The sequence below is a fragment of the Sceloporus occidentalis genome, unplaced genomic scaffold (assembly GCF_023333645.1).
Source record: "Sceloporus occidentalis isolate IW3139 unplaced genomic scaffold, rSceOcc1.0.p SCAF_1, whole genome shotgun sequence".
In the NCBI taxonomy this organism is placed as follows: domain Eukaryota; kingdom Metazoa; phylum Chordata; class Lepidosauria; order Squamata; family Phrynosomatidae; genus Sceloporus; species Sceloporus occidentalis.
This window is the reverse complement of record NW_028316981.1, coordinates 142,533,071-142,557,933: the sequence shown is the minus strand read 5'-3', so window position 1 is coordinate 142,557,933 and position 24,863 is coordinate 142,533,071. Positions and strand designations below refer to the sequence as shown.

The 24,863-nt window shown below is 41.7% G+C and overlaps 1 long non-coding RNA gene across 1 annotated transcript; it reads left to right on the top strand.

Moving 5' to 3' along the window:
• The first annotated feature begins 582 nt into the window (after positions 1–582).
• Positions 583–24,202, top strand: LOC149322346 (uncharacterized). The gene is made up of 6 exons (XR_016279858.1): positions 583–746; positions 2,926–3,035; positions 3,583–3,676; positions 17,313–17,430; positions 22,764–22,978; positions 23,773–24,202. It is a non-coding gene; the product is annotated as an uncharacterized LOC149322346 (long non-coding RNA).
• Positions 24,203–24,863: the final 661 nt, after the last annotated feature.

Here is a 24,863-nt window from a genome sequence, read left to right as displayed (position 1 = left end):
CTGCCCCAGGCTGCCATGATGCCGCACACTGCTCCACACGGTGCGCGGTATCATGGTGCTCCTCCAACACTATGTCCATACAATGCAGTGCCAAAGGAGCACCACCGTGCCACACTGCTGTGGCTATGCTGCCCTTTTGAGGGCACAAAAAGGAGCCTCTTTTTGCAGCTCCTTTTTGCACCCCTGAAAGGTCAAATTGGGGCCACGGCATGCAGTTGCCATGGCCCCAATCCAGCATGAAAAGGGGCGGCTGCAGGCCATCCCTTAGGGCTGCTCTGTAGAGCCCCTTAGTCTTACAGATCTGTGGGCCTTTGCTATAAATGATTCAGGCACGAACATGGAACCTTCTGCAGGCAAAGCAGAGTCTAGAAACTGTGATTAAATCTACTCACAAGTAGAAGTGGTGGAAGCATTAGATCAGTCAAAGCAGAAAGTTCAGTATACTCCTTATAAGCTATATAAATGCATGTCAATATTGTGATTCCATAGCTAAATAGACTAAAAGGCCTGTAAATTGTATCAACACTTTGTTGTGTTAGATTATAAGAAGTAATGGTATTCTATTCTGCTTTGTCCAGACCACATCTGAGTTTCATCAGAGTTTCAGAAGATTATAGATTAAATGGATTGCTTCAGAGGAGACCAAATTCCTATAAGGGAAAATGGAGATTTGTGTACATTTAGCCTGAGGAAAAGATAATGTCACAGAAGGAGCCAACTTGCTCAAGATCGCATATCAATCAAAAGTAAGAATTTGATAAAGAGACCCCCAAGGCTGCTCTCATATAACCTAGTTATCAATGCCCTTGTTACTACAATTGAGGACACACTGAAGTCCAAAATCTCAAGAGGATTTTCTTTCAATGCAAAGAGCACATTTAGAAGAGAGATTTTTCTGAGACCCACAATAGAAGACAGGTGGTTCAGATTCCTTTCTCCCCGCTTGCTGTGATCCTGACAATCATCGCATGCACCCACAGATACACATAGCTGATGCTATTTGCTTTCGGAAAAGCTATGCATTAAATACAAACATGAATTTAGGTTTGGCCTATGGTGTTTATATCGGTCACATGTAAGGCTGCAGTCCTATGCACACTATTACACAGGAAGGAGGGGGTCTCATTGAGCATTGCGAGTAATCACTATTGGTCTGTGTAAAATCAGAACGCAAAGAATGTTTCAACAACTTGACTCTCACCCTGAGATTCTGCCTTTTACCCTGAGTCCTGGAGAAGTCAAGCCAGACCCTGGGATCTGGAAACCATGGCAAGTGTAAGGGGACAGTGTAGCAAATTTTATTTTGGTAAAGCCTTTTCTCTTCTTGAAATTGATGTTTCTGTTACTCATTTACATTTATATAAAGCTCATGTGGCAGTTTAAACTATCAGGAGTTTAAGCCCATACTTTGGTGTTATCAGAGCTTGCAAGGACCTAGTGACAAATAACAGATTACTTGTTATTTGTTCTTTCCCCCACTAATACAAGTATAATTAAATTACATTATAATTCTAACTTTACAAGGGAGAGTGCCTCTCCCATTGTGATAAAACTGTAATTTTTCTAGTAACTTATAGTTATGTGACCTCAGTGATGGGAGGCATGTATCACATGGGTCAAGTGTTGGCTCAATGTGCATCATGCTGCTGGATGTAAATATATGTGCACATTTAAGTAACTAAAATTAATTACTTTTGCATAACAGGAGAGTAAAGAGTTTATCTGTTAAAATGTAACTGGAACAGCAATTACTTTTGGGGAGCTTTGGGTCTATAACCATAACTAATTTTAAAAGCTCTGGATATAATAGCTTAGTTCTTTTGTCTCTAAAACGTCAGTTGCATTGTTTAGAAGACTTGGAGCAAAGTAAAATGCATCACTTTACTCTTTGAACTTTATCACACCAGGCTGCAAAGACATCATGATCATATTAGCCTAGGAAATGCTAACATACAGGTCTGGTGACAGTAATTTTCACACAACTTATCAAAACTGCCATGGTACTGCTATAGTCCTGGGCTCTGTCTTCTTCACACCAGCCTTCATAACTTTGCCTTCCTGTCCTATGCCCTTCCCATGATGCTTTTCACTCTTCTCCCCCCCCCCCATGCGCCATCATAGCCATTGATTACCACAAGTAAAAAGAAAAAAGATTTTTTTTAAAAAGTAAGGAAAAACAGCCTGCTCAGGAATAGTGAAGGGGGACAGGGAAAGGAATTATAGAATCATAGAGTTGGAAGAGACCACAAGGGCCAACCAGTTCAACCCCCTGCCATGCAGGAAATCACAATCAAAGCATCCCCAACAGATGGCCATGCAGCCTCTGTTAAAAAAAAACCTCCAAAGAAGGAGACTCCAACACTCTCCAGGGGAGTGCGTTCCACTGTGAAACAGCTCTTGCTGTCAGGAAATCCCTCCTAATGTTTAGCTGGAATCACTTTTCCTGTAGGTTGTATCCATTGTTCCAGGTTCTATTCTCTGAAGCAGCGGAAAACAAGCATTCTCCATCCTCAATATGATACCCCTTCAAATACTTAAACTGGGCTACCATATCCCCTCTTATCTAGATCAAGGGAAGTAATAGTGCCACTCTATTCTGCTTTGGTCAGGCCTACCTCGAATACGGTGTCCAGAAGACAGAGCCCAGGACTATAGCAACACCATGGCACTTTTGGCAAGTTGTGCTAAAATGAGTGTCCCCAGAACTATATGTTAATGTTTTCTATGCTAATGTGATCATGATGTCTTAGCAGCCTGGAGTGATAAAGTTCAAAGAGTAAAGTGATATATTTTACTTTGCTCCAAGTTTTGTAAACAATGCAACTGACTTTTTAGACACAAGAGAACTAAGCTACTATATCCAGAGCTTTTAACCGTCTCTTCTCCAGGCTAAACACAGCTTGCTCACTAAGTCTCTCCTCATAGATCATCGTTTCCAGACCCTTCATCATTTTGGTCACCCTCCTTTGGACATACCCCAGTGTCTCAACGTCCTTTTTGAATTGTGATGCCAAGAACTGAACACAGTATTCCAGGTAGGCCTGACCAAAGCAGAATAGAGTGGCATTATTACTTTCCTTGATCTAGTCATTATACAGTGCACCTGTGCCAAGCACTGGGTTCCCATCCATAATTTGAGCTTCCGCGGATGGCAAACCCTCGGTTTCTGGATGGGCGCGTGTGCTCACAGCGAACTAAATAGGAGCGTGCACCCTTTGAGAAGAACAGGACTTAAGGTCTCACATTTTTTATTATCAACAGGATCCGGAACGGATCTACCACAGATAGCAAGGGTGCACTGTACTTCTATTGATGTAGCCTATAATCGCATTGGCCTTTTTAGCTGCCGCATTGCACTGTACCTTACATTCTCCCCACTGAAGCTCATTTTGTTAGTTTTGGCCCAGCTTTCTAATCTATTCAGGTCATTTTGAATTTTGATCCTCTTCTTTGGGGTATTACCTGCTCCTCCTATGCTTTTGTTTTAGTTCTTGCTGCACTCAGGTCCAGTCAATAATAAATATATTGATTTTACTTTTCCTTATGCCCCCTTGTCTTCTCCCTTTCCCTCTCCCTCTGCAGAAATGCTAGTTCTAACCGATACACCATGAGTCTGCACACTAGATGTCTTTCAGGAAGCAGCAACTCTAAGACCCCCTAATCTGAGACCTACATGGTAAGCTTCCCCTGCATCTAGGCAAAAAAAAAAAAAAAAAAAAACCACCTCTCCAACTGTCCTGATTTGACAGGGACAGTCTCAATTATTTGTCATCCCACTTTTTCAGCTGCTTTTAAAATACCCTCATCCTCTTCCCACTTTCCTCCTTTGTCCTCTGCTTACTTTAATTGTTGCAAGCTGATTTCAGATGCAGTTTGTACACAATTAACTCAGCTGGTGTAGGAGAAGGCAGGAGAAGAGGATTGGAGTCTTGCCCTTCCCAGTAAGCTGAGGCAAAAGCAAACTGCTACACCTTCTCCTAGCTTGTGTGTTCTTCCTCATTAATAACTGTTGCCTTCTTGAGCACTCTCTGATCTTGCTTGGCCACTCACATTCCAGTTTCATCTGTGACATTACATAGAATATGGGGAACTGGGGTAAGGGAGGGTGCGCTGCTACTCTTTCCTGTGTTCCATGATTACCAGAGATCTTTGAGTCTCATGAACCAGCACTGAACTCTCTCAGATTTGTGATCCCAGCAGCTCCTGAGGTTCTGGAGACATCTGTCTCCTTTTATGAAAGCCAGTTGTTAAGACAGGCTTTTGTTTACACAGCCAATACATATAAAGGCGGATGTCTCTGAAGATAAATAGCCCAGGAGATGGCAATCCATTCAAGCCCAACCTGGGCTATTAGTCAAAGGTAAATGCAATACTGAACCAATGAAGGGAGCAGGGTGGTGCTCCCACTCCCCAGCTCATTCTGAGCAGAGCCTGAAGGACAATGAAGTGTGATATTGTGCCGCTCAGTGTAGCAATCAGGAGCGAAAACACAGCATAAAGCGTTTCGATCCTACTTTAGCCTATCAGGTGCTAACGAAGATAAAGCTGTTCAATTTCCTAGCTGTGCCGCAGGTAGGGCAACAGCGAGCATTACCGAAAGGACTCTAGGCTGAAGAAGAATGGTTCCTGCTTTGCCTTAGTGGGGAAAGGCCTGGCTCTGCTAGGGGGCAAGGAAGAAAAGCGAGTAGGTAGCCATATGCGCTCCACTTGCTCTGAAGGGGGGAACAGCCCCACACATGCAAACACTGTTGTACTGAGACCACTGAAGCACACACTGAGGAGATAAAGGCCTTTTATGCACAACTCACATTCACTATATTCATTTCATGCCCCAATGGGCTTATTACGAACATCCTTGGATGTACCAAGTGCAGCCACAGAGCTATGGCATGCAGCCAGCTATACTTGCATGTGCATATACTCCTTTGTATGCATCTAACAGTTGTGCAGACTTAACCATCTTAGGATTTTTACAGACAAGGAGCTGGAGTACAGTTCTCCAGAAGGCCCTTATATGAAAGACATGGGTGGACTCGTTCATCATTAGCATGCAAGAGCAGTTTCTCTTGGCCACAAGCAGTGATGTGTGTACTTGAAATGCAAGTACTTTCCATAGCAGTCCCCACGAGCACATCCTTATGGAAAGTCCAAAAATACAAACAATTACATCTGTCCAAATCAACAAATGTGGGGCCCTTCCACACTAGACAGTCATAGCAGTAGGATTCCCCTTTAAGTGCTATGGAAACCTGGGATTTGTAGTTTCATTAGGTTTTTAGAATATCCACCCAGAGAGCTCTAGTGCCTCACCAGACTACACACCCCAGGATTCTAATGACACTTAAATCAGAATCACAGCACTATAATTGTGTAGCATAAAAAAGACTCCTGTTCTAACAGGGTTTAATTCCACCAGAAGCAGGTCTTTTGTAAATTGAAGGGACCTTAATCATAGAATCATAGAATCATAGAATCTTAGAGTTGGAAGAGACCACTAGGGCCATCCAGTCCAACCCCCTGCCATGCAGGAAATCCAAATCAAAGCATCCCTGACAGATGGCCATCCAGCCTCTGTTTAAAGACCTCCAAGGAAGGAGACTCTATCACCTTCCGAGGAAGTGCATTCCACTGCCGAACAGCCCTTACTGTCAGGAAGTTCCTCCTAATGTTCAGGTGGAATCTCTTTTCCTGTAGCTTGCATCCATTGTTCCGGGTCCTGTTCTCTGGAGCAGCAGAAAACAAGCTTGCTCCCTCCTCAATATGACATCCTTTCAAATATTTATACAGGGCTATCATATCACCTCTTAACCTTTTTTTCTCCAGGCTAAACATCCCCAGCTCCCTAAGTCGTTCCTCATAGGGCATGGTCTCCAGACCCTTCACCATTTTTGTCGCCCTCCTTTGGACACGCTCCAGTTTCTCAATGTCCTTTTTGAATTGTGGCGCCCAGAACTGAACACAATATTCTAGGTGGGGCCTGACCAAAGCAGAATACAGTGGCACTATTACTTCTCTTGATCTAGACACTATACTTCTATTGATGCAGCCTAAAATAGCATTGGCCTTTTTAGCTGCCGCATCACACTGTTCACTCATGTTCAACTTGTGGTCTACTTGGACTCCTAGATCCCTTTCACACGTAGTTTCATTCAGCCAGGTGTCACCCATCCTATATCTGTGCATTTTATTTTTCCGCCCTAAGTGCAATACCTTACATTTCTCTGTGTTGAATTTCATTTTGTTAGCTTTGGCCCAGCTTTCTAGTCTATTCAGGTCATTTTGAATCTTGATCCTGTCCTCTGGGGTATTAGCTATTCCCCCTAATTTGGTGTCATCTGCAAATTTGATAAGTATGCTCCCAATTCTGTCATCCAGGTCATTGATAAAGATGTTGAATAGCACTGGGCCCAGGACAGAGCCCTGTGGGACCCCACTGGTCACTTCTCTCCAGGATGAAAAGGAGCCATTGTTGAGCACCCTTTGGGTTCGGCCGGTCAACCAATTACAGATCCATTTAACAGTTCCTTTGTCTAGCCCACATTTTACAAGCTTGTTTGCAAGAATGTCATGGGAAACCTTGTCAAAGGCCTTACTGAAATCAAGATATACTATATCCACAGCATTCCCTTCATCTACCAAGCTGGTAATTCTGTCAAAGAAAGAGATTAGATTTGTCTGGCATGACTTGTTTCTCTGAAACCCATGTTGACTTTTTGTGATTATGGCATTGCCTTCTAGATGTTCACAAACTCTCTGTTTAATGATCTGCTCCAGAATCTTTCCTAGAACTGATGTCAGACTAACTGGACGATAATTGTTGGGATCCTCTTTTTTCCCCTTTTTGAAGATGGGGACAACGTTTGCCCTCCTCCAGTCTGCTGGGATCTCTCCTGTTCTCCAGGAGTTTTCAAATATGATTGCCAATGGCTCCGATATTACTTTTGCCAGTTCTTTTAATACCCTTGGATGGAGTTCATCTGGTCCCGGAGACTTAAATTCATTTAGATTAACAAGGTGTTCCTCTACTATCTCTTTACTTATTCTGTGCTGAAATTCCCCTATTCTGTCCTCTGCTCCATTATCCTTAGGTTGAGCACCCTTTGCCTTTTCTGAGAAGACTGAGGCAAAGAAGGTGTTGAGTAATTCTGCCTTTTCTCTATCTCCTGTTAGCATTCTGCCATCTTCTACATGCAGTGGCCCTACCGTTTCCTTCTTCTTCCTCTTGCTGCAGACATATCCAAAAAAGCCCTTTTTATTGTTCTTAACCTCTCTAGCAAGCCTGAGTTCATTCTGCGCTTTAGCTTTTCTGACTTTACCCCTACACATGCCTGCTATTTCTTTGAATTCCTTTTTCGTGATTTCCCCCTTTTTCTATTTCTTATACATGTTCCGTTTCAAACTTAGCTCGGTTGAAAGTTCCTTAGTCATCCATCCTGGTTTCTTGAGACACCTCCCGTTTTTCTTTCTCACTGGAACTGTTTGAAATTGTGCCTTCAGTATCTCCCTTTTGAGAAAGTCCCATCCGTCCTGAACTCCTTTATCTTTTAGTATTTCTGACCATGGAATCGCCCTCAATACTTCTCTAAGTTTACTGAAATCCGCTCTCCTAAAGTCTAGGATGCGTGTCTGACTCTGCCTGGCTTCTCCTCTCCATTGTATAACAAACTCCAGGAGAACATGGTCGCTTCCACCTAAGGATCCCACCACTTGCACCTCATTAACCAAGTCATCCTTGTTGGTTAGGATCAGATCTAAAATAGCTGACCCCCTTGTTGCCTCTTCCACCTTTTGGGCCATGAAATTGTCTTCCAGGCAAGTGAGGAATTTGCTAGACCTTGAGGATTTTGCTGAGTTTGACTTCCAGCAAATATCAGGATAGTTGAAGTCGCCCATCACTACTACATCTCTCTTTTCTGACTGTGTGGTCATCTGTTTTAGAAAGATATCATCCAATTCCTCAGTCTGACTTGGGGGTCTGTAGTAGACTCCCACCGTAACACCCTTGTTGTTTCCCTCCCCTTTGATTCTTATCCAGATGCTCTCCACCTGGCTTCCATGATTGATGTCCAGGATCTCTTCACTGGTGTAAATATCTCTGACATATAGTGCTATTCCTCCTCTTTTCCTGTTTGGCCTATTTCTCTTAATAAGGTTATACCCCTCTATTTCCACATTCCAATCATGAGACTCATCCCACCAGGTTTCAGTGATGCCTATTATATCATATTTGCTTTGTTGTACTAGGAGTTCGAGTTCATCTTGCTTATTTCCCATGCTCTGTGCATTAGTGTAGAGACATCGCAGACCATGGTTCCCTTTTACTTGCTGCCTGTGCAAGTTTTTTTGCCTCCCACTGCTGGGTCCTTGCACTGTTTGCCTTGTTTCCTCTATGTCAGTTTGACTATTTTCGCCATCCCTTTCGCCTTCCTTAATATTGTCTCCCTTCCCCTCGGAACTCAGTTTAAAGCTCTCCTGATCAAGTTCTTGAGACTGTTGGCAAAAACATTTCTTCCAACTGGCGTGAGATGCAACCCGTCTGTTGCAAGAAGTCCCTCCTCATGGAACCGCAGCCCATGATCGAAGAATCCAAATCCTTCTCGGCGGCACCATCTGCGAAGCCAGTTGTTCACATCTGCTATTTTCCTCTCCCTTCCTGGACCATGCCCTTCAACTGGCAGAAGAGACGAGATGACAACCTGTACATCCATTCCTTTCAGCTTCCTACCAAGCGCCTCGTAATCCCTTTTGATGTTCTGAATGCTGTGTCTTGCAGTATCATTAGTTCCCACGTGGACCAAAAGGAAGGGGTATTGGTCAGTAGGCTTCACCAGTCTTGTCAGCCTCTCTGTCACATCACGGATCTTTGCACCTGGAAGACAACACACCTCTCGAGACATCTTGTCAGGCCTACAAATCACTGCTTCTGTACCCCTCAGCAAGGAGTCCCCCACTACGACCACACGCCTCCTCCGAGGCTTAGCAGCAACTGTTCCCTCGGGTGGGACTCTCAGGCTCCCCTGCTCTATCCCAGAAGTCTGTCCATGCTGCTCTTCTTCATCCTCCTTGATAAGGGAAAGAGCTTCAAATCGATTCTCTAGCTGCAAGCTCCCCGAACAATTCCTTCTTGGCTTACTTCTCTTTGTGACATTCCTCCAGCTGTCTGCCTCCTCTGTTTGGCAAGTGACCTCTTCTATCCTAGCATCTTCCTCTGCGTGGTACTCATCCAAGATGGTTAGTTCTATTGAGTCCAGGAAATCCTCTTGTTCCCTAATATGCTGAAGTGCATATTATTGATGATTCATTCAGGGTCAAGCCACCCCAAAAACAATTTGGCACTGCAAAAAGAATAGAGCACAGAAATATATTATTGCTGGAAAAATCCATTTCTCCACCCAACTCTGAAGGCTGCAGCTAAACTTGGAGAGAAAAAAGAAAGCCTAAGGGCAATGGCAAATGAGGTCATAATCCCCACTAGTGCCTTAACCCTGACACTCTGGACCTTATCGCACACACAAATTTAAACGTTCTAGGGACTGGAGGAGTGATTCTGCTAGCCCAAGGTCCACTGGATTCATGGCCACAAGGGAAGTGAGGAAGACAAGTAGGTAGAGCTGTTCCACTCCTGCACTGGAGTCTAAGAATGACATTGTGGCCAAATAGGTTGTGCTAAGGCTCTCTGTGTTTTCTGCTCCACTGGGTTGAATGTGATGCTTCTCCTGCCCAGCTGTATTTATGCTTTTAAATGTCACCAGAGGAAAAAACCCTTGGTAGGCATAGTCCTTGGGGTACTTCAGAAAGCCTCTTTCCTCACAGCTTACTAGCTCCCCAAGGCCAGAATCATATGCATATAGTTAAGAATTCCCATTTATCTTTTGGGTTTCAGAAGGGAAATCCCACAACCTGGCTCAAAGCAGCATTCTCCAGAGGAAAAGAGAGCCAGACTCTGAAGAGTCTTTGCAACTCAAGCACACTAATGAAATGCAATTAAAAGCAAGCTCTCTTAATCTTCCTCTCTCTTCTGTCTCTTGTCCCTCCAGAATTTAATAAGAGTGTTTGCTGAAGATCACTTAGGAACTAGTGTCTGTTTCAGTGACTTTACACCTCAGGCACTTGGCCCAGTTCTCAGCAAAATACACTGGATTGATAATGGTCTCTGCTTCCCATTCATGACCTCCACTCCCACCATTGGCTCCACAACCTTGCATCCCTGCAACTTTCACCAAGCTTAAATCTTCAAAGAGCAGCTGGGCATCCCCTTCTACTCCTGACCAGAGATTTCTGGAGCATCCATAGCTCCAAGGGTTTTAAAATAAAAGCACACTCCATCCACGCACTCTGGGGTTATACTGCTTTTTTCCTGCCAATAAGGAGCACCCAAAACTACAATGTTTATTGACTTACATTTCTTTCAGTACATGAGTTCATACTATCCCCATAACTCTCTCTATATATATAACATCTTTATTGAAAAGTTGTTCATTCTTAGTATGTCAGCCAAGTAAGCGGGGGGGGGGGGGGGGGAGTGTGATGTAGCAGTTTGAGTGTTAGACAAGGACTCTTGGATACCAGGATTCAAATCCCCACTCAGGCATGGAAACCTGCTGAGTGACCTTGGGCAAGCCACACTCTCTCAGCCTCAGAAGAAGGCAAAGGCAAACCTCCTCTGATTAAATCTTACCAAGAAAACCACATGATAGGGTTGCCTTAGGCCAAGTCACCATAAGCTGGAAACAATGTAAAAGCAAACAATAATTTATAAATAAGCAAAGTATTAAGAATACAACGAGGCTCTTTTCTCCTAGGAATTCAGTAAGCTTGATCTGGTATGTTAAAGTCCTCTCCCCTGTCTTCCTTACAAGCTCAGTGATTCTGAGAACACAGGTTAATCATGTAAGAGAGGCCCATTTTGTTCTGAAAAAAACTCCTCCCTATCTTTCTTGTCTTAGAACGTACCTCAAACCTAGGGCAGGCACATAAGATGAGTGGGACTTCTTCAAATATCAATGTCCCAGACCATTTAGGGCTTTGAATATCACCACATTTCAAAGTAGAAGCATATTGGCATACCACTTTAAGACCAATGCTATATACTCCCTATATGATGTTCTAGTCAAGAAGATCATCAGTAGACCAAGATGGCTCCTTACTCTTATTTCCATTAAAGTCAGGACAACTGCTACTCACTTTAATGAACATATGCCACCCAAATCCTAGCCTTGTGGAAGAGAATTAACCTTTGAGACAGAAAGCACAGTGCTTCAACATCAGTCTCCAAAACCCTTAGGAGAACTGATGTTGGTTCTACCACGCAGCCTGGTCCTTCTCATAACCATAACCTCTGGAACTTCAACCTGAACATTCATCCCAAATGCAACATATTAAAAGCTTCACTGTCAGTGAGGAATCAAACTACTGTTTTGGTCTCTTCACACAAGCCTGAGCTTGCTATCTGAATTGGAAAAAGCTTAAGTTTTAGAGCACCTTAACTTTTCTAAACAAATAAATATGACCTTTGATCACCAAGGAACAACAACATGGCAGTATGCCACACCAACCCCTAGAAGGGTTGTCAAATATCAAAGCAATACAAAAATTTCAGCTCTTCTCTAGTGTTCTTCAGGAAGACAACCTTTCACCCTAGATGTAAAACATCTACTCATACAACAGTCTTGAACACCATGGCTTTCACCCATTTTCTTTGTTCTCTTCACCCATTCTTCCCTCAGTTTTGTATTTCATGTTTATCCTACTTGCTCATTCTGTTGTTCTGACCTGAGGAGGCTGGTGAAATGTGGCAGTCTTATGGGGAAATGGTATAAGTAATTATTTCATCAGCAACATGACTCAAGCTGCTAGGCTGATGTCCAAAAGTCACAGAATGTCCTTGTTAGTTTTCCCCAACAATATCTTCTCTGACAAATATGGAAACAATTGTTATGGCATTAATAACACTTGCTGTTGGCTTTGGAGGATATGAGGATTTGATAAAATCATAGTATTCTAGAGTTGGAAGGAACTGCAAAGATCATCTAGATTAATCCCAGTCAAAGCAGGGAATCAAATGCTGAGGCATCTGCCTGTTTAAAAACATCCCACAGAGGAGGGTTTTTTAAAAAAAACTCCCATAGTGATACCCTACTATCACTACTCCTGTCTCCAGAGTAATACCTGACACACCAACCTCCTCCTCTTCCCTAAATATATTGCTGAAGCTGAAGCAAGAACAAACAGAAGTCCAAATTAATTCCACAGCAAAACAGGTCTAAACATATATCAAAGCAATACATCAAATAACATGATGACAAAAAATGTGCATACATTAAATCACTCCATTTCTTCTGCAGAGATGTCTTCTTGACTATTTCTTTCTTAAAATGTAGCAGGAAGAGCTATAAATGTCACTATAAATGTGGAGATTTTGAAGGCAAACATGTCACTCAGAAGAAACGTGTCTTCAAGGAAATGGAACAGAAACAAACTTTTTAAACAAATATACTTTAACTGAACAAAAACTACAAAGAATAAAAATTGAATAATATAATTAACAACAACAAACTAGACACATAACTACACGTTACAGACAACAAAATCTACAATTAACAAAACAGGAGAGGAAAAGATAACTTCCAGTTATTTTTTCTGCATGTGCATTTCTTTTGAAATTCCACCCCTCTTCTTCATGCTTATTAGTTACATTTCATCGATATATTTAAGTCATAACAATTGATAAAACCAATAAAAATCACATCATCCTCATTCTTTTTCAAAAAGTTTGTTAACAATTCCCAGCTTCCAAAATCTTACTAATGAATTTTCTTTACTCAAAATGGACAATTTATCAATCTCCACTAATTCCTTCATCTTAGATAGCCCCTCTTCTTTCATAAAAAATAAATCCTTCTTCCATTTCTGAGCTTATAGACAATTTCTCTGGTATCATATACCAGTGATTCATCATTTTGTAAAAATTCTCTTTAAGATTGTCTTTAAGATTGCTACTGAAGTTGCCCTGAAAGCTAAATAGCTCTCACTAATGTCTAAGCATCATCTTCCCCTGCCAAAAGTCCAAAACAGACTTTTTAAAAATCAGCTAATGATTTCCTAGATACTATTCTCTAAATAGGACAGTTTAGTACAGATTTGGATAAAACTTCCAATGGCACCTGTCCACCTAGACAGAACCCTTTTTCTTCCTCAGCTGCTTTATAATAATATCCTTCAACACCCATGGAAAGAGTTTATTGTACTACAAATATGTAAAGGTACACAGAAATAATATGGGTGTTCAGAAATATTGGATCTCTACTACTTTCCAAAGTAACATATTCCTTTTTTAGAAGGACTGAGGGTAGGGAGATAACCAGAGATGGGATATGCTTGCTAGAGACAGGAGAGATCTTTCTGGTTTCTACTTCACTGGTAATACAGCATGTTTGGGAATGTCAGTTCCAAATGGAGACTGGGAGGTTAGTTGTTTTCTCTGCTTGCTAAAGTGCTTCAGGAGCCATAGAACCCCATCCTCCTGGTGGCACAAAAACATGCCCAGTGGAGCATCACAACAGGAAAGGCTTCTCATTTATTTATTTATAAATAAATAAAAATAAAAATAAATAATTTTTGGAAACAAATCAGAGATTTAATAGGGGAAATATTACACATCAAATTAGAACTAAAACCAGAGAGCTTTTTATTAGGATTTTTCGATAATGAAATAGAAATAAAATTTGGAAAACAATTATTTTATATGATGGCGATAGCAAGAATCTTATTGGCACAGAAATGGAAATCAAAGGTTATTCCAAAAAAAGAAGAATGGATAATAAAATTGATGGAAATTATAGAAATGGACAAATTAACACAGGTAATAAGGGATACAGCCATGGTGGATGTTGAGAAGAAAATTAATGATGAATGGCAATTGGTGTTTGAATATATGAGGAAACAATGTAAAGAAATAATACTGTAAAATAGTGATATTGATAAATTTGATGATAGATTGTACTGATTTGTTAATAATTTGTATGTTGATTATCTGCTGAAGAAGCGTAGTATACACAATGAAGTAATTGTAATAAGATAGAGAAAGTGAAGTATTTAAAAATGGAGAATGTACTTAGGAAAACTCTTAGTATAGAATAGATCAAATAGAACATATATAAGAGATACAAGAACATTATAATTCAAGCAAAGAGGATAGAAGTCTCAGGATGTGTGAGAATGAGTTAGAGTTGTATGATAGATGATAGTTTAGATGTAGAGGTAATTAGGCAATAGTAGATGATAAGAGGGTAAATTGAGTTCCTTTTTCTTTTCTTTTCTTTCTTTTTTTTTATTCTCGTTAGTAGGTATAGGGGGTCGGGGGAGGGAAAGGGGGGTGAGGAATACGTAGAATAAATGACTTGGGAGGGGAAGGGTAGGGGTGGATGCCATGTTTGTGTATGTTTGTCGGACTGTATATACTTGTATTGTTTGCATTAAAATTTAATAAAAAAAAAAAAAGGAAAGGCTTCTCATGCCTCTTGTGAGCCTTCTCCACTAAGGATGGGAAAAATCAACTATCTCATCTTCACATGCAAAAAGGAACAGTTTCCACTGTTTCCCCCAGATTCAGGAGCAAAAGAATATTTCTATACAGCTCTCTTCTGGTATTTGCACATCCCAATTTAAAACAAACAAAAAGCTTCTGTGTGAAAAACTGGTTTTTCACACACACACACACACACCAGTATATCCAGGTAGTCACATTTTGTAAGTGTATATGTACAAGACAGTTTTTTGCACAAAAACAGCCTTTTAAAAAGACATGAGGTTATCTAGAAACAGTGTTTTTGCATGAAAAAGAGTTCACTTTTATGAAAAACACCTTTCTGCCTATGTGCTCTTCCTGGCAAAATCACATGGGGCACTTTCATCCAGGCCTATGTGACAAGGTATCCCTTTCAGGATGGAGTTTGATATCAAAGTTCAATAAGATGCAAAAGAGGCTATTGAGGTTAGTAGCAAGATGCTGGGCATGCATGTTTAAAAAAACTTATTAGCACACATAGATGGGCAGCAGAGACATCACTTGGAGGTATGGAGGGTGCGGATCGCACTGGATGACACTCCCAAAAGGGGGCGTACACCTTGTGGGGCAGTAGACCCAGTGGGACTAGTGCAGCTGCTAGGTGAGTGAGAAAGGGTATCACCTCCCTTTCTCATGCAGCAGATGCACAAGACCCTGAACAGGAGGCCATCAGGAGGCCTCAGCACAACCCCACAGCAGAGGCCACTGCTGGGGAAAGATGCCTTCTGTTTAGGGTCTGGCATGGCTGTTTGCCAAGACAGAACCTGAACAGAAGGCACACACACAGTCAGACGGCCTCCTCCATCCTGCCACTGCCGCCCTGCCACACTGGGTGACACCAACCCCAGTAACACCACTAATAGGTAGTAGAGTTCAACATATTTAAGCTCTATCCACTGCCTGAATCTTTCAAAAGTAAAATCTCTGGAAAGCTGTCATCGTTTCTTTTTGGGCCAACAAATTAACAAACGCACACACAGGACAAAATGCCAGTCCACCTTCCCAGGCATAAAACATAATACAGATTTCTGTTTCAGCATGGTAGAAAGCACAACATAAAATGTACTGGGGAGTTTGGATCTCACAATCATGCCTTAAAGAGGACATCTTGTTTTCAGCATGCTGTTGTGACTTAAACATGAAAAAGGGACTCTACTTATAGAATTTGTATGAGTGAATCCTCTGGTAGAGCCTGATGTCCATGGCCTTTTGTTTTGACATAGAGGTGTGCAGCCAGGTGCCCTTGTGTCTTCGCTAAAGAGACGTGCTGTGTTATTATCATAGGTTTTTGTCTGAGCACAGAGCCACCTTGCACCTTGTGTTCCCTCCTGCTGTGTCTTATTAGAGAGCACCAGAGATATTTATCAGGATAGATTTGCTGAACAGATGTGCATGGTGGAAGCTAGAGCTGTGAAGCAGAAGTGTGAAATTGATCAATTTCCCGGACTGGCCAGTGATATTTCCCTGGTTGAACAAATTCAAAGAATAGCTTTTTCTTCTTCTAGGTTCAGCACCTGATGTGATTGAACTCCTCAATGAGTATGAACTGTTAGACAAATTCAGACTTGATATACAGCATCTATACAGACATAGAAGTATATAATGTGAATGGCAGAGCAAAGCCAGGCTAGATGTGATGTAAATGCATAGTTCCCAACATCAATGGCCACTACATGGACAGTTTTTCCTTCCCTGTCAACATCAGACTTATCGGGACATAGGCTTCAGTTTTACTAGATTTCTTTCAAAGAAGACCATGAGCAGAATCCTCTGCTAGGTCCCACTGTATCATGCTTGTGGAGCATAATACTCCACCTGTGGAGGTCCATGTCTCTCATGCACCCCAGAGGGCATCTTTCAAGTGCCCACAGGGAGGTAGCCAAGGGGGAGGGGGTTCTGTGGGGTCCGGCGGCCCCCTTCCGTTAGATACAATGAATGGTGTGTGCCACTGCGCCGCTTCACCCAAGCCCCATTATAATGGTGGCACTTAGTCTGCCCCCCCCCCCTTCCCAAAATCCTGGCTATGTCCCTGGTGCTCAGTGTGTTTTTCCCTGGCTATTTCCTGCTAGTCACAGAAGAATGGACAGTGGGAGGTTGATATTTGTTTTCTACTGACAGTAAAGAAGTTAATAGCGGCTCAATGGTTAAGTGCCTGTACTGTAGCCACTCACTCCCAAACCAAAAGGTTGCCAGTTCAGTACCAGCCAGGGCTCAGGCTCAGTTCAGGCTTGAATCCTTCTGAGGTTGCTAAAATGAATACCCAACTTGATGGGGGTAATTAGCTTACAGTTGTAAACTGCGTAGAGACTGCTTAGAGTGGTATGAAGTGGTATATAAATGAAACTGCTTTTGCTATTGCTATATGGGAATGTGTTGTGTTTACTAGGTAAAATGGATTATTTCACCTATAACAAGGATGAGCAACATGGTTTTTCCTGGCCTCCAAAGATCCACCAGTGTGCAGGGACCTTTGGACAACCCCTTATCATGAGTTTTATTTTTATATAGCAAGATGTGTGGGGAGTGTGTACCTTCTTTTGAACAGAACTATTGTAATACTTCTGGAAGCCTCCCATAAGCACAAATGATCTCCTCCCCACCCCCCACCCCACCCCCCAAAAGGTGTACTGTATATACTCATGTATAAATCTAGAAATTTAGGTCAAAAAATTGACCCAAAAAATTTGAGTCGACTTACCCATATGTCAATGTAGGTTCTGTAATTTAACTCTTATCTTTTTAAAAGGGAACCATCCTGTGGTGAATGGAAAGAGTGTAATTTGTCTTGGAAGTACTGACCTTGCTCTATTCTCTCATCCATCCAGCCTTTAAAGTGAACACAAAGTTATGTCTTCTGGAATTCTGTAAGTTCTTTGGCATTGCTTCCCTTTGCTTTGTTATTAAGATCCTTTGTTACATGCCCCTATGTTTTTCCCTCGACTTATCCACGGGTCATATAAAAATCCATAATTTCGGCCCCAAAACCTGACCTCGACTTATAGATGAAGTCGACTTATAGTCACGTGTATATGGTATGTTTCCAACTCACCTTGCTTTATAGTAAAAATGCTTACTTCAAGGAACTGAAGCAGTTCTTCAGAAGGGCATGTACCACCTTGGTGGGTTGGGAAGGCAATGCTGGGCCCCAACCCCTACAAGTCACTAAGTCCACCCTATGTGCTTATGTGCCTGCTAACTGATTCAGTTATGTTTAGCTCAGTCTGCCTGGATGAAGCAGGAGTGAAGATAGGAGGAAGGAACATCAACAACCTAAGATATGCTGATAACATAATATTTCTGGCAGAAACAAACAAAGACCTGGGACAATCACTTAAGAAGGTCAAAGAGGAAAGTGCCATGATGAGATTAATGCTGAACATTTTTAAAAACAAAAATAATGACCACAGAGGAGCTACAAGATTTCACCCTAGACAACAAAAATATTGAAATAGTCAAAAATTTCCCGTACCTTGGTTCAGATATTGATCAAAACAGAAACTGACATCAGGAAATCAGAAGAAGACTAGGTTTGGGAAGAGCTGCTATAAAGGAACTGGACAAGATATTAAAGTGGGAGGATAGTCCATGCCATTGTATTCCCCATCACCATGTACAAATGTGAGAGCTAGACAGTGGAAGAAAAACATATAGGAAGAAAATCAATTCATTTGACATGTGGTGCTGGAAAAGAGTGCTGAGGATACCATGGATGACTGAGGATATCATGGATGACCAAGAAGAAAAACAAATAGGTCCTTGAACAGATCAGACTGGAACTCTCTCTGGAAGCCAAGATGACTAAACTAAAGCTGTCATGTTTGGCCACTTCATGGGGAAAGTGAATCATTAGAAAAGACAATAATGCTAGGAAAGGTGGAAGGCAGTAGAAACAGAGGAAGACTACATATCAGATTGCAGAACCTGAGCAGAGAGGCTGAGTGGGAACTTGGAGGTAATCTCATCCACAGGGCTGCTATGAGTCAGAGTCAATTCGAGGGCAACTAACAACAACAAAACCTGAATGATGTCTATAATTTCAAAGCCAAATCTTGATAATCCAATTAATCCTAGGCCTGCAGCAAAAATGGGTACATTCATACTGAGACTTCTTTGATTTGCATCTGCCCCCCACCCCCCAATGTGTAGTGACCTTTTTTTTTCCCTTTCAGCCATACACATATACACCATTTTAAACATGTTTGCAATGTTGTGGAGAAAATCACCCAGTTCATGTGGTGAGTTGTTGCATACAGACAGCCACCATGTGGAGAGATTTAAAATTACCTCCCTATGTGTACCAGCTCTAATAAACCTATCTAATAGTGGACAGACCTGTAAGTTCACAAAACACTCCAAAAGGAAAGTCCTTAATAGGTAGCATTTAATAGACAACTGCTGCTGTCCTACTTTCTTTTCAGTAGCTGTAATCTGCTGGCAAAAACTGAGCATTTTATAAAATGCAGTTTTTGTCTTCTCTCCTCCCTTTCTGTAAAAAATGGCTTGTCCATTATCTGGTGAGGCTTCAGCTTTGTTGATTCCCTTTTCCCCCTGCCTGCCTCACTTTCATGCTTAAAGGGATGTTGATCTATTGATTCCTGTTGGCAGCATCTAGCATAAAGAATGGAGCATATTAAATGCCACGGCACTGGCTTTTTTATATTCTTGGGCAATTTAACTGTGTGGAAGATGCAGAAACATTGAGAGGAAGTGAGATGGTCAGTAGGTAACACCCCCTCCTCTCCATGTTTCCTTCCCTTAATCTTCAAGATGCAATCGGCCCTTTCAAGTTTTCACTTTGCCAGTCCCCAGCATGCAGCCAAGAAAGATGACCTCTGAACATAAGCGGGCAGAACAAAGAAAATTGCAGAGAAGAAAGCAGCAAGCCTACTATCCATGGGAGACTAAAGACAGAGCATCATTGCCTGTGAAAGGCATATAACTGATTGCGCCAAGCAATTACTGGTCACTGCAGTCCAAATCCTCAGATGGCATCGACTGATAGAGCTGTGCTGACTTGAGAGAGATTCCTTCCTTCCTTCCTTCCTTCCTTCCTTCCTTCCTTCCTTCCTTTTTTCCTTCCTTGCCCCATTGTAGTTATCCATATTGTGGCTAGCTTGCCAGACTTTAAAAAGAACAGGAAAATTCTCCAGATAGCAAGGTTATCCAAGGATAAGGCTCTTTTGTTCTGAAGATCGGATGTGTGATTTCTGAAAGGGCTAACCTCTTTATGTACTGATGCCTTCCTCACAACTGGCTGGGAACAGTGGGAAAACATACTCCTAACAGCTATGATAGACAGACAGATGATAAATGATATGATAGATAGGACTTTATCACATGGGGAAAATCGGTGGTTTAAATGAACATTATCCCATGAAAATTGTGTGATCGCATTGAAGATTTTCACACACATCGCAATTAAACAGGACTTATCCCAACAATAACCAGGTAACAACCAGCAACAAATCATTCACAGGGAAATCTGTGCTATACTTCCTTGCTCTAACCTCCTTGTCTCAGTCTGCCCTACCTGCCATTGTGCTGTCCTGCCCCTGAGTACCATTGTTACAGCCCATTTCTCCTATGAGGCTGACCGAAACAGGACAGTGAAACCTGTTGGCCCTTTTGCTTAAATTTAAAAGGTAATATAGTGGAAGGAAGTAAAAAAAAAGAGGAAGACCAGCTTCCCAGATGGATAGACGGAGTGTGCAAGACCTGAATGAGAGTGTTGATGACAGGTTGGCTTGGAGGTCTCTCATTCATAGGGTCGCCACAAGTTGGAGTTGACTTGATAGCAGTTAACAACAACATTAATTCTAATGATACGTTAGAATGTTCATGTGTAGGCAGACGAGCACATGTCTTATATATGCCTAATGGTGAATGACAGCTTGCTTTGGGGCGGGGGGGGGGGGGGAATCCTGCTTTATCTCACTGGCTTGTAAGAGGTAACCAGCAATGTGTTTCAACACTTCGGCATTTGGAAACACATGAAAGTTTGCCAAACACCAAACATTCTTTAAATGACAAGATTGTTGAGACTGTTGGAAGAATATATTTTAAAAAAGCCAGACTTGATAAATCTCTAAATACTGGATTGCTCAAGAAGAGAATTAATTGAACCAGTTATGATAAACGTACCATAAATAGGATGGACAGTGAGGAAGGGATGTCATGCCACTTGCGTGAGAACTTAATGCGGGCATTTTATTCTGCATTTTGGCTGCTCTATCTCATCTCACAAAAAGTAGAAGTAACCTGTACTAGTACAAACTTATCAAGCATTCCATATTCTCATCAGTAGAGGCCATATGAAACGACAGGGAGCAAAGTTATGGTGCTGAAAATACTCCTGGGCTGATCCAATGCATGGAGTTACCCAGGGCCTAGATGTATGTCTGCTTCTCTGACACTATTTTCAATGTGGATCCAGGGGCTGGACCTTGAAATCTGAGTCTGAAAAACCAAATGTTGAAAGCCTTAAGGTCTCCAATGCTGAAATTAAATTAAATTAAAGGAAAGCAAACTGCATCTAAAAGCTGTGGCTTATGGGGAGGGAAACTGCCAGAAAATAAATTTAATTAATCTGCATAGTTGGGAAGGTACATGGTATAAAAGCCCCTAAGTGCTTGAGCAGTTAACTATGTTTGTTGATGTTGCTGTTGTTTTTGTTGTTGTCTTTATTGTTGTTATGATGTGTCAAGCTGTTTCTGACTTATGGAGACCCTAAGGTGAGCACATTATGATTATTCTTGACACAGTTTATTCAAAGAGGGTTGCCTTTGTCTTCCTCTGAGGTTGAGAGAGTGTGATTTGCCCAAGGTCACCCAATGGGTTTGCATGTTGAGCAGGAATTCAAACTCTGGTCTCCAGAGTCCTAGTCCAAGACTTAAACATCTACACCACATTGACTTATAATTAACTATGGCCCGTTACAGACGGGCATATAGTACGTGTGGAGTGCGTACAAAATGGCGGTGCCCTATATAGACGGCCCCTGCTATGTTGACATATCGGACGCATAGCGTCTGGACGTTGCGCACTGGAAGTGGCGCCGTGAATGCGCGCCTTGTGGCACCTCTTCCGGGGCCCAGGAAGAAGCCTCATTTTAGCTCTTCTTTGTTGCTGCGCCCGGGAACCGCGTGGTTTGGCTGCTGCGGTTCCCGGACGCAGCAACCAGCAGCAGTGCGAGACCGCCCGTTTTAGTTACTTACATTAAAAGCCAAGGGCACCAGCACCCCTGCAGAAAGGGGCAATTAGTACATCTTTCTAGTTAAGTACTCCCATACAAATTAATGCCACAGAAGTAGCCCATAGGGATAAGGCTTCCAGGGTATTTATCAAGATTGTTTTCTTTTCTTCTCCTCCCCACTTCCATTTTTGTAATATTTTTGTAGAATTTACCCTTACCAAAAGTCTTTTGGAAGTGAGAAATACCATTTGTGCACTAGCCTTTGGCCAATATTGTCTGAAAAAGAAATAAACTGATAAATTGAGCTCACCTATGGCAGGTATATATTGCCCATGTTGCTAATAATAACAAACGATCGGTGAGTCTTGGAAGCTTTCCTGGTCCCTGGAGCGAATGCTGCCACCTCTACTTAGTCTGCTCAGCCTTTGTGCAAAAGCCATTCTAAAGCCATCCATCTGCAATGGTTGTATGAGCAGCTCTGATTCCAAGGGTGACAGCATTCCGACAGACACTTTTGGCCCACTGGCCCAGTCTCCTCTTCTGCATCCTGTTACAAGCAAGGCTCCCAATTCTACCCCGTGAAAGGCAAGAAGAGTAGATGAGTAAATTGCAGAAGAGAATAGAATCTCCCTCCCCTCCCCAAAACTGTCAAAGCAGGAGTGCAGAATTTAAAAGGCATATATTAATTAAAGGCCACACTTAAGTTATTGCAATGCACCATAGGCAATGGCATCTTCCCAGCACCAGTAGGAAAAAAAAAAACTCCTCTCACTAGCCAGAGAAGAAGGTTGCTACTGGAAAAGATGGCTGATCATCAATCAGAACTTGAAAAATGATTCTGAAAAAGAATTAATATAATGACATGCAGAAGCCATTCATAACTAAGTAGTGGTAGAATGATATTCAGGATCCAGTGCACCACCCCAACACTGTTCAGCTACCAACAGATTCAGCATCGCATTTTACAGTATTCATTTTTTTTAATTGTCTCTCCAAACTCTACAGAAGCCTCTTCCATACAGAAGCCCAGGCTAACATCCCAAATACTCAGATTATGGAGAAAAAGATAGGGGGTCTTAATGATATTCACATGCCTAAGCTTCTGGTTCCTCTCCCCCTCCACCCAGTTCAAAAGCAGTAAAAGAAATTGCACTGGAACATCAGATTCTTGGTCCTGGCTTGTCTCCTTAAAACCATAGCTACACAGACCATCACAAAAGGTGAGTGCGTCTTGAGTCTTCAGGTCTCTGTAACTAGGAACAGAAAAAAATATTCTACCTTTCTTATTTTCTGGCCATGGCACACAGGAAACCCTATCAAAAGTGAGAGAAATGCAGCTGCAAATTCTTCAAACTCTGAAAAGGCTTTTGGAGCTATTCATTTGCACAAAAAAGATGTCCGTTTTTTGCACGCGCACACACACACACACACTCACACACACACTTTTTTTTTGCACAGAATACAAGGGATTATGGGAGTTGATATCTGGCAAACAAACAATTATTGCCAAGCTGTCGTCTTGGGATCATATATGAAATCTGGCAACTGGGACCAAAATATGTGTGAGATAACACAGGCTCATGAAATTGAGGTCACTGAAACTTTTTTAAAGAAATGTATGCTCGTTTTATAGGAATTTTGATGTTCTAAATCTAAAAGTGGCCTTAGATTTGTCCCATCACATGCAGTTTTTTCACAATTTGTTTTGAGGTTTCTGTGTTGTAATATGTGACTGAATGAAATGATCCTGCAAAGAGTAAGAAAGGGGTTAGCCTTTCAAAAACTTTAATTTGCTGTTCAAACACATAAATCAGTTCAAAAGCATTAAAAGAAATTGCACTGGAACATCAATGTCTGCACTTAATCAGAGATGAGTAAAAAATGAATTGATAAAAAATATTGAATTTGTGAAAGTACTGTGTGTGGTATGACAATTTTTTGTGTTTTTCAAATTCAGGACACAAAAATACATTTTAAAACAGCTACAATATTGAAAAACGTTTTTCCCTTGCAGGCTTGTGTAATAAAGCATGCTAGAGGGAGGCTGGCCCAATTTTGGCCCAATTCTTTGATGTAACATGAAGATCAGAACATGTATCCATTGGATCCAGCACTTCTCAAATGTAACACATCTTTCAGCTCAATAACTGAATAGAAAAAAACCATACATTAGGGAATGTGATATGCAAAATTGCATATCTTGGAGAAAATTGCAAACAAATATAAATGCAAATTTTCATGATTTGTTTTTCAAAAAATAACAGACTGATGTTGGACAGAATGGATTTGTGATTGAATACATGTGAAGGTGACACAGACCAGATTTAGACAGATTTGACCATCCCTAACTGCTGGTACTCAGAAGAATTAAAATCTGCCAGAGCATCCCTTGAGATTAAATTCTCAGTACCAATTCGGCTGGCAGCTGCAAAATAAACAGCTGCCTCAGTTAAGGAAGACTCAGTTAAGACTGACTGTGCTCTCCATTTATTCCAGGGCACAGAGAGGTTCTTTTTGGGTTACAGATCCCAGAATTATCCTGCCTACATAGCCACAAACCCTGATGGATGTGGAAGATTCTGGGAACTGTACCCCGCCCCCCAAACTGTACCTTTTCTAAGCTCTGAATTATGTTGGAAGGATGATGAAGAGGAACAGGTTAATTAACTCTGCTGGTTTCCATAAATCATCTCCGGATTCTCAGTGCAGTCATTGAGATCAGAATCCAGCTCTAATTTCAAAATAAAATTTGAGCTCTTCAAACAGCTTCCAGTGCCTGGGGGGAAACTTTGAACAGTGTTTTGTGCTCTTTTTATCCTATAAGAGGCTGGATTTTGGTCTGAGCAATGCACATGAAATTCAACATGGATCCATGGGGAAATAGGATTGAACTGTTTTCATTTCTCCCTTCCTTTCCCTTCTTCCCCATCCCCAAAGATCCATCATCATCATCATTCATTCTCACTTTCCAACTATCTACAGGGAGCCAAGATTTTTGTTCCTCCTAGTTTGATCTGACTGTTTTCCAACCTGGAAGCAGTTCCTTTCACTGTCTTCCTCAAAATAAAAATAAAAAAGTCAGAGAGACTGACAAGATGGTCTCAA